A 16784-nucleotide genomic window follows, 5' to 3' on the forward strand; every position below is an offset into this window, starting at 1 on the left:
CATAAATGTTATATGTAAATTTATGAAATGAGACGAGAAATTTTAGAAACTAGGCGAGACGAGAAATTTTCGAAAATCTAGACGAGACGAGATTGTATTCTTCGAGAATCGAAACAAGACTTGTACAAAATTTACTAGATGAGACGAGCAAACCTTATTTCTCGTCTCGTTGTCTATTAACACTGTTCACAAGCGAATAAATACAACATAAAATATACAGACAATTACAAATACACATATCATTTTTTTAAAAAAAAATACAGCAGATGTGCCCAGCTTTGCAAAGGAAAAAAGGTCTAATGTTTATACTCAATATTTGAAAATTAAAAAAAAAAAAACTGACTGTGAGTAGAATAGCCTAAATAATGACGAGCAACGCCTTTGGCGTTGCCATTGTTAATATCTGCGCCAAGTGCCATGTACGTTCGTCACTAAATTTGGGGTTAAGTGTCATCAGGACTGTCACCGATCAGTTTAGCAACCACGAGCACTATGGATTAGACACTATTCTGCCATTTTGAACGTTTTACTTTCCAACACTTCTCATCCCCTCTTCCAACGTTTATAGAGGCTGAGTTTAGGCTTAAACAGCATCGAGAGCGTCACCATTCATCTTAGCGACTCCGAAAACTATGGATTCGACCGACACTCATATAGGTCGTTTTCGATTATTTTTTTAGATGTCACCCACTTTCTATCCACCACTATTATCAAAATGGGATGTGATTGAGGCACCCAAGTCCTTAATGCGGCAAATCTTTATTTTTCTAAACCAAACCAAACCACTTGGCGTAACAGGCCCGGTTTGTGGATCTGAGCTGCTCCACGCCATCTGTTAGCGATTGGTGGAACTACATCCAGGCTAGCGACGAACGTGTGGTCAGCTCGCCGCGTCGCCCTGTCGTTAAACGGCGTATCGGGACCTTTCTGGACCTAGTGACTAGGGATGGCCACAAAGTTTTGGTTCCAGCGGAACCGGTTCCGCGAGGAACCGGTTCTTGGAGATCCGGTTTTCAGAACCGATTCCAGTACTGGATCCGAAGAACCGGTTCCAGTACTGGATCCGAAAAACCGGTTCCGGAACCGGATCTTCTAGAACCGGATCCGTTCAGACCCGAAAACCGGTTCCACCAGGAACCGGTTCTGGCCATCCCTACTAGTGACCGTCACGTCTTCTGTTCACGTGACTTGCCAGTTTGCCTCACGACGCCAAAAATTGGGGAAGCACCGGCCAGGAATCGAACCTGGGACCCAGCCAACGCTCTAACCACTAGATTATGGCGAAGGGGAAGGTGGTTAAATCCGGTAACTTCTCCTTTGCACCCGTTTAACCATCTTATTAAATAGACTATCTTCATTAAAATCACAATTCTATGCAAAATATCTAAAACGTTAAAAAGAAAGAAATCCAAGATTTCTACTGATCCCACCGAGTTAATTTTCCCTTGTATGAATCTAAAATAATTTCTGTTTCTTAAGACCTATGCTCGTATGTTGCATAATTTTCAGAAGGGAGAAAGAAATTTAGCTAGGACTAAACTTAAACTAAAGTAGTTTTAAGTGTGAATTTGGTAGAACATGTTTTGGAAAGGACCTAATCATTTTCATGGAATATTTATCTATTCCTTTCAGATGCTGAAGTAGATTTATGAGTTTGACTTGGTGAAAACCCGTTTAGAATCGTCTTTGGGAAAATGTATTTCTCGATCAAGAGCGATTTTGCATAATTTCTGTCAAATGAAGCGAAAATCAGTTTTTTTTTTTTTTTTTTTTTTTTGCAAACGAGAAAATTATTTAAGTTGTTATCGATTTAGAGAAAAGATATTAAAAATATTTCATTTTATGAAGGCTAACGATTTTTATGGAGTGAAAGTGAATCTACATTTTCAGACTTATGAAAAAATTTAACTAGGTTATCCTCTTGGAAGTGGTTGAATGAAACTAAAGAAAAATACAATACTTAGCAGAGCGTGGTTTCGATCCACGGACCTCTGGGTTATGGGCCCAGCACGCTTCCACTGCGCCACTCTGCTACGTTTTTCTATCTTGCATTACTTTTTATTTATAGAATGTTCAGAAGTGAAAGTTGCAAGAAAGGTATCTGAAGCGTAGCAGTAAACCAGCTCTCGACTGCCGATGAGAGAGCGTTTGGAATTTTAACTATCCCGATGTTTCTATTTTCGGGTCCCTGTCGAGTCTAATATTCCAGAGCAGTGCTAGTCAGTGAAATTAAGTCAGAAAGTTTTTTTTTTTTTTTAAATAAAGCGTGCGTGGTGTTCTGGTTCGATCCCCGACCAAGATTATGTGATTCGTTCCGTGAGTTTCTCGAGGTACTCGCGTTTTCTCCACATTTTCTTTTCATTAATTCTTCCATTATCGTTCACTACCCTTAAGCATCGTCTCCCTTAACCTAAAGGGCATAATTATGGGACGTTAAACTGAAAGATTTCATTTTATTTTCAAGTAGCTGAATATACCCATTCTTCGCATGGGGGCTGTATTTGGCAGTCAACGCCTGTGGGTGTGTCACCATTCAATTCAACGACCGCGAAAACTATGGATTTGACACTAATATCGGTCATTTTGGACTATTTTACATGTCCCGGTAAACGCCTCCTTGAGACCCCCTGGTTCGAATTTAAAAAAGAAAACGCTTCGTCTTGGCCTGGGGCCTGGACCAAGGTCCCCTTATCAAAATTTGGTAACTCTCAGCCCAAACCCCAGGCCGGTCCCAGTAAACGCCCCCCTGAGACCCTTCTGGTTCGAAATTTGAAAAAATAAAACGCTTCGTCTTGATCTGGGGCTTGGACCAAGGTACCCGTGACCAAAATTTGGTAACTCTCGGTCAACTCGTTTGGTCCCCAGGCCACACACAGACAGACAGACAAACACACAAAGTCTTTATTTTATTTATATTAGATATGGATTTTTTGGGAGGGGGGCTAGCTCTCTTGTTTCTTTTCCCGGTTTTTCCATAATCATTCACATTGATTTACCATCTATATCCCTTATCCTAGTAATATTCAAGCTGGGGTACTCGTACCCCCAGAAGTTCGCGATGACTCATTAGGACAGAGGTTTCCAACCGGCGTGTCGCGACAACCTGAGATTTCGCGCAGTCCCACAGGATGTGTCGCGAAATTTTTAAAATGCAAAAATCACGAAGCATTTATTAATCAGTTAAAATCAATTTTGAGACAGACTATACGAGGAAACGCCTCTAGTATTAGGAACAATGCTCATTACTACATATTATCTTATAGTCCTAGACTATTATAATTTACTTCTAGTCAAAAAGATTGGGAACGACAGCATTAGTGGTTTTGTAACAAACAAAATAACGTAGTTTTATTAAATTTATTACATGATTCTCTTCTTATAGGAAAACTGGGTTATTTAATTAATAAGTATTTAGTTATAGGTTATTTAATAAAGTTCGTTTATTCTGTAACTTATTTGTGATATAGTTATCTATAATTTAAATTATAAATAGCTTAAATCGGAAGGCACAAGCTGAAATGGTAATGTATAATTTGCGGCACGCGAAAATCGTTGAAAATGAAATGAAATCTTTTAGTTTAACGTCCCACGTTTATGCCTGTTAGGCTAAGGGAACGGTTGATTTAGGCAAGTGATTTAGGCTAAGGGAAACGGTTGATTTAGGCAAGTGATTTAGGCTAAGGGAAACGGTTAATTTAGGCAAGTGAACGATGGTGGAAGAACTGTTGAAATGAATAACATTACTTTAACCTACAAAGAATGGCTGTGGGGCGTTAAACTAAAGATATAATTTCATCTTTCTGAAACCTAAGAGCCTCGGTATTGCAGCTATTACAATTACATTCTTATTTACAGAATTATAATATCGAAAAGGTGTTCTATCAGTGGCATACGCAATAGGGAAGGACAAGGTCCGGGTTTTAAACTCCACTTCACTAACATATTATAAAATACTAAATATTTACCGTATTAAGATATATATATACAAAAATTTTGAAACAATATGAAGTTGGGAGCTTGAAGAGCCACCATTGACGAAATTCCGCGTACGCCACTGGTTCCTATAATTCACTCATGAACTTCAGTGCCCGTAGTGGTTTAATTTTCCTAACGCTTTAACGAGCATTTGTGAACTACTATTCTGTCGGTGTCATACATACCTCCACGCTTTCGATAACGAAATATCGGTTGAATCAAAGGAGGAAGAATAGCGCACGGTATATGTTACCATTCGGCAAGTAGATCATATGTGTGGGTCTCATCCAACGCTTCAAAGCGAAAGACCCAGAGACTCAGAAAATAAAAGAAAGAAGAAAAGAACGGGCATACCAATTGCAGAGGGGGCAGAGAATAGCCGCCAGAGAAAGTTCGCGCATACTGTACTAAATTTTCTTCGTTCCGGAAGAGAAAGGAGTGCAAATGGTATTTCAAGTGTCAGAATTCCAAGCCGCCTCTCTTACGAGCATTACGTTCTAAGAACTGAACTTATATCATGTTCTACAAAATATTGTTAGCGCTTTAAACAAAATAAATGAAAGAATAAATAAATTATCAAACATTACATATATACCTATCACATACAGACCTCATCGAGCCGAACAATCCTCATGCGTAGTTTATGAGAAAATCGACAAACGCTATTTGTTTTGTAAATCTAAAACTTCATGCTATACGATAGCCACGCCATCTATTATGATGAAACTGATACTAAAGTATACTTCATCATTATGACACTATAGAACTGCCAAAGTGTCTTGATCCGTGGCAAAAATGCGAACTAAACTCACACCCTCGAGACACCCACGTGTTGAGCCAATAAGGGTTCAGCTGTTGCCAAGCGAAAGAGTCTTGCAGCTGTGGGAGTGGAATTCCTTCAGCCGATAGCAGCACTTGGAACGGAAGACTAGGTGTCAAGTCAATGTGGTATATCCATAGCACCATGACGTTACACAATAGTGTTAATGAGGTATAGCTCAAAATTATTATTAACTTTCAAGCTTTAATATTTGTTTTATCACAATATTGTTCAAAGATAAGACATATATTAATCTATAGATCACATTGAGCTAAACAAAATGACATGCTTGAGGTTAAATTCTCATGCTTACTTTTTGAGAAACTGGAGAAAACGAAATTTTATGCCGCTAAAAAGTATGGTGTTTGTTATCAATACTAACTAATAGTTTATATTCTACTATAAAATATTGTTTATTTATTTACGTACTATATATATATATAACAATACAGTGTTAACAGTGTCGGACTGGCCAAGTTGAGAGCCCTTGGCGCTGGTACTTAAAGGTCCCACCCATATATAGTTAACGTTAAGGACTACAGGGGGCCGGGCCCGAGAATACTTCTTTCGGGGGACGAACTTAGGCTTCCGCAATCTTTTTGGTTGGAAGATTCAAGAAAGCATTTGCGATCGTGAAAATTCGACCAAGACCTACAGATCTTGCATCTCGTGATCCCCCGGGCCTTTGGCGATCGCCAAGTAGCCAACGTGGCCAGTCCTGCATTGAATGTTAAGTACTATATTGTATCGATTGTTGTCTGTCTTTCCTAACAGTGACACACACATACTATTTTAATGTTATTATACCAAGAAAAAATAAATCACTAACTTCTAGAAGGCATTCCTCGTTGTATTTTGTATTGTATGAAGGAGAGTGGCGCAGTGGAAGTGTGCTGGGCCCATAACCCAGAGGTCTGTGGATCGAAACTACGCTTTACTAAAATATTTTTTTTTTTTGCAGTGTGGTGTTGATTGATTTGAGGTGTTACGTTGAAAATTATTAAAGGAGGGGGTTTGAGTACCTCTGAACAGCATGGGCAGCTCTTTTTAATTGCCCACGAGGTTTCTGTGTTTGTTACTTAGTTGAATTCAGTAGTGTAGCCAGCAAGTTGTTCTAGGAAAGCCCACGACTTTTTTTTTTTTTTTTTTTTTTTTTTTGTCAGGGAAACTAAGCTTTTCACTTACTAAAAACAAGTTTAATAATACATTCGTACCAGACGAACCCTATTTGAGAGGGAAAACAAATCATTTCGAGGAGACCGGGCCTCCATTCCGCTCCCATGATTACAGCGTTAGTTGATTTGGAGTTTAGGGTTCCTTTCTGCAGAGAGACTATATGAGACGTGGACCTTAAACTTATCGTGTGATCCGAATCACGTGATCTCTCGCTGGGAATCGATCCTGAATCTCCCCTCCCCCTATACTATTCATAAGCGTGTCCCTTTCATGTTCGATCAAGTAGAAAAGTAATTAAGGTAAAGTAGAAAACAATAGGGACAAATGTCTCGGTTGAATCGATTATTTTTTTTTAATTAAAAAAATGTTTTTACACGCGTCTTTTCGTGCACGTACTTCCAGGTTCAATTCCCAATGTTAGAAACGCTGAACGCATTACTGTTGTTCCAATTCCACTTTAAAAGTCCACGTCTGATATAGCCTCGTTGTCCAAGTTCTTGAGATTTGTATCTCCCAGACAGACAGAGTAAACAAACCTAACTCCTTAAGAATAAACTCTACTATATGCTGAAGTGTACGTAAGACAGATTTATGATATGAGCATACCGCTAGTAGTTTATTTCCAGTGCAATGTATAGCAATATTAATTGCTGTGACCATTGGTATAGCAATGTTAACAATCTTCTTGAAATTAACAGTGAGATTAACAAAGATTAAACTGTCAAGACTCTTAAATTGAAGCGCGGAACTAATTTAATGAATAGGAAAAAAATAGGGTGAGTCAAAAGTCCTTGGACACCTGCATAAGTTTGAAAATCGACGGGAAAAGTAAAAAGTAATGATGGGAACAGAGGTCTGATGAGGGTCCGCAACTTTTGAAGTGTATGTCATTCATGGCCGCCATCTTGAAATCCGCCATTTTGGATTCAAGTCAATCTTTTTTAAATGGGAAGGGGATGTATGACACATCAAATAACACTAGCTTGAACTCAGGACTTTAGTAATGTAATTTGGTTTTTTCTACCTTGTACATTTTAGAAGTTATTAATGTTCAAAGGTGAGAAATTACCTTGATACTGACCCAGTTCTCTCTTTGTTTCAGGTGGTCTAAAATGGGTCTGACATGTGAACAGAAGATCGAAATCATCCTTATATCAGGGGAGCGCAGCTACCGAACAATAGCAGCTGACTACAACAGACGGCACCCAGACACCGATATCGCACAGCACGGTGGTTCACGTGATCACCAAATTCCGGGAGACGGGCTCTGTTCAAGATAGGGCACGTAGTGGTCGACAAAATTCTGCCACCAATGAGGAAACTGCAACGGCGGGTGTTGCGTCTTTTGTGAAAAGTCCTAAACGAAGTACCCGTCGTGTGTCCCTAGCATGTGCAATAAGCAAATCCTCCGTTGTCCGGATATTGCACGCCAATCAGTGGCATCCTTACAAACTGCACATGCAACATTAACTGAACGAGGATGACCCTGATCGCCGGTTGGAGTTCTGTATGTAGGCTACTGAACAACACGAACTGGATCCTGCGTTTGCCAAGGCCATACTGTTTAGCGACGAGGCGTATTTCACTTTGAACAGGGAGGTTAATCGACATAATTGTCGACACTGGTGTGACGCAAATCCGAACTGGGTTGACCCGAGTCGAGAACATAGTGCAGCGAAGGTGATGGTGTGGTGTTGCATATGGGACACCCGCATCATTGGGCCATTTTTCATTTACAACATCTTAACTGCACCACAGTATCTGATGCTGCTGCAGGACCTTGTGTTCCCTGCCACACTGAAAGATGACGGCATTTTCCCATCTTATTTTCAGCACGATGGAGCCCGTCCACACTATGGACTTGGTGTTCGTGAATGGTTGGATGAACAACTGCCAAGGAAGTGGATTGGTCGCCGTGGTCCCGTGGAGTGGCCGCCCAGATCCCCTGACTTAACGCCCCTTGATTTTTATCTATGGTGACATCTTAAGCAGATAGTGTATGCTGAGACAATCCGTGATTTGAGACACATGGAGGAACGCATCCAACAAGCCTGTGACCAAATTTCAGGAGACATTATTCTCCGTGTGCAGTCAGAGTGGTTGCGGCGACTACAGTTGTGCATTGCACGGGATGGACAACACGTAGAACATGTGTTGTAGCATTCAGTATCAAGGTAATTTCCCACCTTTGAACACAGCCCCAACCCTGTTTGAGTAAATTTCACCCCGGGACCAGACTACAGTTTGCTATGAACATTGTCAGCCAATGTGTATCTATTTGATACACGTGGTCCATCAGTAAACCCTCACTGTGTATCAAAAAGATACACATGGGGCTGAAAGTGTTAATAACTTCTAAACTGTACAAGATAGAAAAAAAAACAACAAATTACACCACTAAATTCCTGAGCTCAAGCAAGTGTTATTTGATGTGTCATACACCCCCCTTCCCATTTTAAAAATGACTTGAATCTAAAATGGCGGATTTCAAGATGGCGGCCATGAATGACATACACTCTAAAAGTTGCGGCTCCTCTTCAAACCTCTGTTCCCATCATCACTTTTTACTTTTCTCGTCTATTTTCAAACTTATGCAGGTATCCAAGCACTTTTGACTCACCCTGTATAAAGAGAGAATTACAACTTGCAAATCACTGAACATTGTCAAAAATCTGTATGTGCATAAAACATTATAATCAAACGAACCGGAAGTTGATCACAAGAGATTTGTTAGACAGGAAACGGACTAAAATAATGGAGAAGGGGATGCGAGGAGGGAAAAGTGAAAGAAAATTTAGTATGGACCATGCTTCTTCTTTTTCTTCCGCTTATAAACCTTTCGGCGGATGGATATAACTTTCACTGGCTCAGTTAAATGCGATCGGATGGACGAAATTAGAGCCTGTAAAAGAAAGTGTTAAAAAAAAATCACTATAATGGATTCTGGACACAACACTACACAAATGTCTTCTGCTTTTCTTTTAAAAACCTTTCACTGTTACTTTAAAGACTCTTTCTTAATTCTTTTAGGTGTATTTGCATGTACTTCTTACGTCGGTGCAGTGCAAAGAAAATGAATTATACTTCTAAAGCTTATTTTCCTTGTCAACTTAGTTCCACAACACTAATTTCTATCTACAAGAATAATAATAATTCATTTAAATGTTATTAGCATGGGAATTGTTTTATTTACTCCTTGCTTCTTTCTCTGCTTTTTTTTCTTTTCTTTAGTAGCTATTAGAAAAGTATTTGCATAAAATCAGTTCACTTTTACTTGGGTTTTTAATCCTAAATTTTCATTATAATTTTAAGTTAAAAATTGTGAAAAACGCTTAGATTACTACAAACAACAACATAGCAACTAATCAATGGTAACTTAAGAGTGGTTCCTTATGGTAATTTGCCGATTTTCTTTGAATATTTTAATGACGAAGACCACAGTACAAATAAATATATGTAATTTACAGTTCATATAACGTCTACTAGTGTTCCTCTATATCCACCGCCGCAGGGACTACGCAGAGGGTGGGTCCTGAGGTCCGGGGGCCCCCCATCGAAATTCTGAACTTTTTTTTTTAATGTAGTCTAAATTTAGAGGTGATTCCACGAAAGTTAATATAGGATAATTTATCCTTATATTGAATTTCGATTCGTCGAAAAGCTTTGGACTCTTCCTCCCAAAATAAATTCGTGCGTACATGCCTGTCCATCGCTAAGTGTGTGGAGTCCCTCGTAACTACATGGTTAACGTACGCGTTCCCGACGTGGAAGACCCGGGTTCGATTCCGGCGGTAGTTCACGTGGTTCGGATCTTATGTTAAGCTGTAGATCCAAATCACATATAGCCTCGCTGTTGGAAAGAACGTTAAACTCGAATCCTACCAGCTAATGCTAAGTTTGTGTATCCCTTTCAGAGGGGAAAGTGTTTCCATTCCGTTGAGTTTAAGAAATCCACATTTTTTAATCGATTATATATTAACATAGTAATTTAAAAAAATGGTAATTTGAAATGACATTACTGATCCCGTACTGTTTTCTGTTCCTTCCGATTTGAATAGAAGTTTACGAGAAAAAATAATACAGTACATATTCTTGGAAATCTAAATCGATTCTTAAAATACATGTAAATTTAAAATAAACTGCTTCTCGCTATGTTATCGTTTTTGCTCTATGTGGAGCAATACTGAAGCCGGAAGTTTTAAACCATTAGTGCATATGATCTGAAAAATCAGACTTTGTGTTAATTACGTTTTAATTCATTATAACCTAACATCCAGAACTTTTTCGAGCAAAACATTGTCGCCCGATCCTTTAACAGTCGAGAGAGGATTTTATTGCTCTCGAAAATCTTGCACTTTGGTTTTACAGGGCAAATCCTTTAAAGGCGGTCATTGTTATTGAAATATCAATAATGTTACAAGTACACAACTGTTAAAGAAATGTGAACCAAAGTAACGAAGTGTTAATGTTGTAATGTTGTTGTTAATGTTGTAAAATATTATTTATTACAAAAACATTGGTGAAATATCGCCTATTAGTCAAGTATTCCCTGTACATGTGATATTTTCTATTTCGCTCTCCGTCCACTACAATCGAAAATTTCAGGTAGAATCCGCTACAGTCGTTTAAAGTGTTTTAAACCTACCTCAAAATACCAAATTGTACGCAAATATTACGTCTAGGAAACTTCATGCACTAATGGGTTAATGTACTTTTATAACTTTTGATTTTAGTAGAGAGTTAGAATGGAGATGAAATGTATTCTCGAGGCATTTAATCAATTGCAGGAAACAACTTCTCGCTATCTATTACCGTTTTTTGCTTTATAGTAATCAATGTTAAAACCGGAAATGGATGATTACTACCACTTCCGGTTTCTATATATCTCTATGAACGAACTCTGCTCATAACTTTTGACTCCCTACATCCTAGCCAAAAATTGATGGTGATTCATCAAGTAGTTTCTGATATTTTTCTCCCGGACAGACGGACACACGGACAAACACGCTAAATATACAGTATAAAGGGGAATTGACAAAAAGCTCCTTAAAAATTAAAAAAACGGAAATATTGAAGAATATCTAAAATTTGTATCATGGAAAATATTGCAAATGAATACCCCTAAAATACAGTTAACTCAAAAGATATCTATGTCTGACATTATAGGCCCGTGGGTTTGAGTGGGTTAATACTGGGTTTTCATGTGCGTCACTGGATTTTCACTTTGGTTGCAGTTTAATGTCCATTTTGAGCGCTGAAGCTATTTGACAGGAATCTACTTTCTCTCTAAAGTGATATCCAAACCACTACTCGAGTTTGTATATCCGAGGTCAGTACACCTACTGGGTGGGAATTGAACTCGTGAAATTGAATAGTCGCTTGGTTACAGAGGTCTACACGTTTTATCATTTGTAACAACTAAATTAGATCTTTGGATATTATTGGGTCACAAACTCGCAGGTCATAAACTTCCAGAGTTAACACTTTCAACTGCTACGTGAGAATCCAGCGACACAACTCTAAACTCTAGAGCGCAAATAGAATTTTATGTAACAAATGTCCCTCATGGTAAGTTATAATGCAGATACTCTATTTTCGTTAACTCATCACTCCCCTATCTAGTTTGTCTTTATTAGGAAGGATCATGCTAGGAAGCTTTATAACATTGTAATGTTACTATACGTTCGTCCGTCATTCCACGCGATAGCTCTAGAACGAAAGTGAATATTCAATTTTCTAAATTTTCATTTTCTTTCTTTTTGCAATAAACAGCCATAAAGCGATTATCTCCATCGAGTTAATTAATGGAGTCAGTGCTTTAAAATCTTCGGGTAACTTTGACTTTCGGGTAACGGTAGCTGCCATATCCTATATATGAAAATATGTTTTGAGGTTAGAATTTTTGGGGGTTGAAAGGTAAAACACGGGATGTTTCAGAAGTTCCTTATCACCCCTTATCACCCCCATACCTTCTCACCAAAAAGATACATGAAATCTGATTTCAGATTTGACATCCTTAGCAAATTCTACCCTAAGATCATGTATCACATGACACCTATATCGTTAGAAATTTAAAAAAATGAAATAAAATTCAACGGCCGTCCACGAACCATCATCCAAAAGATTTGTCCCTCCCTATGGTATATTTCCTACATTAAGTTCAATGTAAATACATCCATACGGATATTAAAAGGGATGGTAAGGAACTTTTGAAACAGTCTGTACTTTTTTAGGTTAACAGATTTTTGGGGTTAAATCTCAAAAATATTGATGAGTTTAAACCTTCACATATTTGCGGTATGAGAGGTTATATACCTTACATACTTGAGAGTATGAGAGGTAGTGGCGTATTTGGGATTGTTTCGGGGGAGCTATGCACATTTTCCTGAGTGGATGTATAATGCTGGGTCTATGTAGGTATACAGTTATTATATATACTATATATAAATTTATCTATTTCTGGGAGGCTTGAGCCCGATAGCCATCCCCCTAAATACGCCACTGATGAGAGGGTATATAATAGCCTACTGACCGCTTCAACTACCAGCATAGATTAATTCATAAATGTAGGTTTTGCATGACCATTATTACTATTTTTACCAGACCTCATTCACTTTTGAATTCCACACAAATCCTTATCGTTCCGAATCGTTCTGTTTTGGCTATATTTACACACAAAATTTGCAACTGTAAGGTAGGTAGTTACTTCTGCCATTATTCATAAGATTGTTGAAAATATTCCTGAAATCCTACATTTCCAGATCATTCAACTGGTTTGTCACGTTGATGATTGATAATCAATGCTATTTGGGCTACAAAACTAATTAATAAGATAAAATAAAAATAAATATAAATAAATAAATAAATAAAAGTAAGTTTCGTTCTCCAAAGTGAAATTTCAGTCTATTTCCAAACTATGCGAATTCAATACTCAAACTTGAAGTAGTACCGGTATATTTATAACTTTGGTTGCAGTAGAGGAATAAGATCAAAGATAAAACCTCTCCCTCGGGCGCTGAACCCCTATCAAAATGTCATTACTCGCTATCTCATACTGTTTTGGCTCTATAAAATCGATATTTGAAACCACAAGCACCACTTCCGGTTTTGGTAGATTATTTCATGTTGTGATGGTATGTTACCTTGAGACGCTGAATCTATTGAAAAAAAAAAAAAAAAAAAAGCTTCTCGATATCTCTTACTAGTTTTGCTCTGATATCTGTCAAGTGTCAACAGACGGACGTAGCTGGTCTATAAACTTCAGTTATTTATGCAAAGCATAGTTTGGAAGTTAAAAAAAAAAAAAAAAAAAAAATCCTTTCATTGCTTACAACCATAGACTTTTAGGAGCAAGTGGAACAGAAAACACTCAGGAGGTCGGTACTTGACTGCATCCTTTATTTATTACCTTGATTTTGCCCAAGAACAACATAAGTTGTAAGACATTGCAAATAGATAATTAAATAACGAATTAAACATTTAAACGTGCATAAAGTAGATATACTATTACATGCTTGAGGTGTGTGTTACTATAAGGTCAAACATGCATATGTTATGAAAGAAATAAAAAAATAGATAGCAGAGCGTGGTTTCGATCCACGGACCTCTGGGTTATGGGCCCAGCACACTTCCACTGCGCCACTCTGCTTCTGGTAAACTTTACTCTGATTGACTGCTTCTTCAGAAGTGAAAGTTGTAGAAAACTGGAATACAAAAGTGAGCCAGTTCATAAACAGCTGGACGAGTTATTCTTCAGTGAACAATAGAGTTTGTTATCCTAAGATAACATATGATCGTACGTATGTCAGACATAAAGTCCACATAAGTGTGACTTTGTATACCGTATGACTTATATGAAATTATAATACCGTACAAAGACATTGTCTTCTGGTACCCTACAAATGTCTGCGTCAATAATGAATAACACGAATCACACGAATCAAGCTTTACAAGAGACTAACAAGAGGACAGTACCGGATAATATTGTTAATGAGTAGGGGGCGAAAGTTCCAGACCTAAAACAGTATAGATGTATGACCAATTAAATGCCCTTGAAACCGACCTAAAAATTGTGAGAATGACGCTTAAATTTGTAACTATAATGTTGAAAGAACAGAACAAACATACAAAATGATGGGCATTGTGTCTGCGATACCAGAAAAAATAAGGTAGCTTCTTCAATTGAAATATGTAAGTTTGAATTTAAATTAAAATAATCAAAGAAAGTATAAATTTAAACAATTTAATGATTACCATAAGACAAATATAGAAAATTATTGAGCGTAAGATGCACATACGTATTTCCCGCAAATCGACATACTATATATTGCGAGTGGCATGGTGTGTTTTCATGTTCTGTGCATTAGTGTAAATGGTAAAAGAAATAATGCCTCCACGTAAATCGTATTGTTATTTAGAATTAACAAAATTGTGTATGAAAAATCCGAAAGTGAAAATGAAGGACACATTTGGTGGAGTCATTACACCTTCCTCTTTCCGCCAAGATACAGGAAGTCGAAAGAGTAACAAATTTAAACATCAGAAATGATCTAAATTAATTTTGAAAATATTTAATAAAAACGAAGACCCCAAGTTTTTCTACTAATCTTACAAATGGTTGCAGTACACCACAATTGTCTTGACAACATAGGAACAAATACTAATGTCTGTAATTTAAATCATCTTTCTTTTGTTTGTAAATTGCCGTCTTATGAGAAAATGTGCAAAATCTCGAGCATACTACCAAAATCAAAAGAATGACAAAAAAATCGATACGAAAATGACGAAAAAATCACCAAAACTTAAGAAAAATTACTAAAAATTAGCCTAAACTCGAAAAAAAATGACCTAAAAGCTAAAAATTGGCAAAATATAAAAAATAGTATTTTAAAATTTACCATTGTTTTGTTTCAGAAAGAAGTGTATTATTATGTGTATTTGATGAGTATTGTGTCCGCGATACCAGAAAAAAATGTGGCATTTCATCAACTTCCGCTCCCTATATAATGAGATATAACCCCAATTCATCATAATCCCTTAAACTCTATTTCTGTTTAGTTAAAATATAGTCCGAAAATGAGAGAGACATCAATCAATAGATTTCATCGAGCTGAACAAAATGAGATATTTAGGTGAATTCTCCCACGTAATTTGTGACAAAATTTAGGGAAAAAAAATTATGGCGCTAAAAAATATGTCATTCGATGCCAATAATAAAATCGACATTTTCCTTTATTCTGCTGGAATAGATTCTCTATTAATTTATCTTCTGTCTACTAACCTAAGGGAGACCGGGCTGGTTGGTAGCAGGGGCTGATTGACGAACTGCATATAACTCCTTCATTAATTAACATAATGAGCTGTTGCTGCTGTCATAAAAGAGCGACCTATGGATGCAACTGCCACCTTCATATGGAATTTGCAACTTGCGGATTATGGCGTCTATTAGACAAAGAGTGTTTTTGCCAGTCTGAAGTATTTTTTTCAGTTCTACCTTCTCCGTTACATCACACTACTTGGAGTACAGAGGTAAGTAATATAGCATTACTTAGATCTGAACTTTGTTTTTATGGATATGCAAACAATAAAACATAAATGCCAAACAATTGCTGGGTAATTACGACTTTGTTGCACAACATGGGCTTGGGGTTAGTTGGCGTATAGCATTTGGGGTTGGTTGGCAAGTGCGCCCAGGCCCGTAGCCAGCCCAAAAATTTAGGCGGCGGGCGGTAGGTTAGGGGGGGCCCGACCCAATAATATTATACTTCATCACCATATTATAGTTCATTTGCAAGCCTACTGTGAAATGTTATGGGGGCCAGCCAAAATTTAGGGGTGCCCGGCCCCCTCTTGCCCCCCGTGGATACGGGCCTGAGTGCGCCAAACAACCTTCGTGTGAAATTTTATTTCATTTTACCTTTATTGTTACATTGTATGCTTTATTGTTATGTAGTTTACAGTTCTACCAATCTTTTACTTCAATGTTATAGAATAGCACATATTGGATTACTGTCAAAATTTAGAAATCGAGATAAGACTGTATGCCGGACTCTGAATTTTCTGAATAGGCCTAATTCTTAGGATCAAGAATATTTTGTACGTGCTCTTTTGTTACAAAAATAGAGGCCTAGCTATTGCTTTTTCTTCCTGTGGAAAGTAGGAAATAAAAGTGCATTTTTCGATAATTCAGCTAAAATATATCTTAGTTTCTCTTAGCTACTTTGTGAACAGCGGGAAATAAACTGCCTTTCTTGATAGTTCAGTTATTTTAATTACATTTTGAAATAATATGAAGAATTAACCTACACCAAATCATATTAAAACTGATGTGGTTTGATAATCTTGTAGCTTTCAATGTCGTGACAACCAAGCTAGAATGAACGAAAGAAGTTTTCACATTTCATAATGCTGCTTCTTTTAAATGTTGTGAATGAAAGTCATTTCAAACTTCAAATAGCCTACTTCATTGCAATATATATAATAGAATTTAGAAAAATAACGTTTATTTCTAATAAATCCAATTTTTATTTGTGTTTTGCTATATTTAGAAAGTATGCCAACTAGCCCCACAATATTAGCCAATCAGCCCCTACCTGGGGTCGGTTGGCATACTCCGTTTTAAAAGAAAGAAAATAATTATTTCTCGAAAACTGTAAGTAACAAAACAGAAACAAAAATTGAATTTATTAGAGGAAACATTGATCTGTCCGTACATATCCATTACATTGCACCATCTGCTCATAAAAAAATAAAGAATGAAAAGTTCGCCAACCAGCCCCGGTCTCCCCTACTTATTATTGTTTCTATTCTGCTA

General features: G+C 37.3%; 2 non-coding genes across 2 annotated transcripts; both read right to left on the reverse strand.

Annotated features, from left to right (window-relative positions):
• Positions 1 to 1961: 1961 nt before the first annotated feature.
• TRNAM-CAU (transfer RNA methionine (anticodon CAU)) lies at positions 1962 to 2033 on the reverse strand. The gene has a single exon. It is a non-coding gene; the product is annotated as a tRNA-Met (tRNA).
• Positions 2034 to 13547: 11514 nt separating this feature from the next.
• TRNAM-CAU (transfer RNA methionine (anticodon CAU)) lies at positions 13548 to 13619 on the reverse strand. Its single transcript has one exon. It is a non-coding gene; the product is annotated as a tRNA-Met (tRNA).
• Between the last annotated feature and the right edge of the window lie 3165 nt (positions 13620 to 16784).

This window comes from Thermobia domestica, chromosome 16 (genome assembly GCF_964235325.1).
Source record: "Thermobia domestica chromosome 16, izTheDome1.hap1.1, whole genome shotgun sequence".
Taxonomy (NCBI): Eukaryota; Metazoa; Arthropoda; class Insecta; order Zygentoma; family Lepismatidae; genus Thermobia; species Thermobia domestica.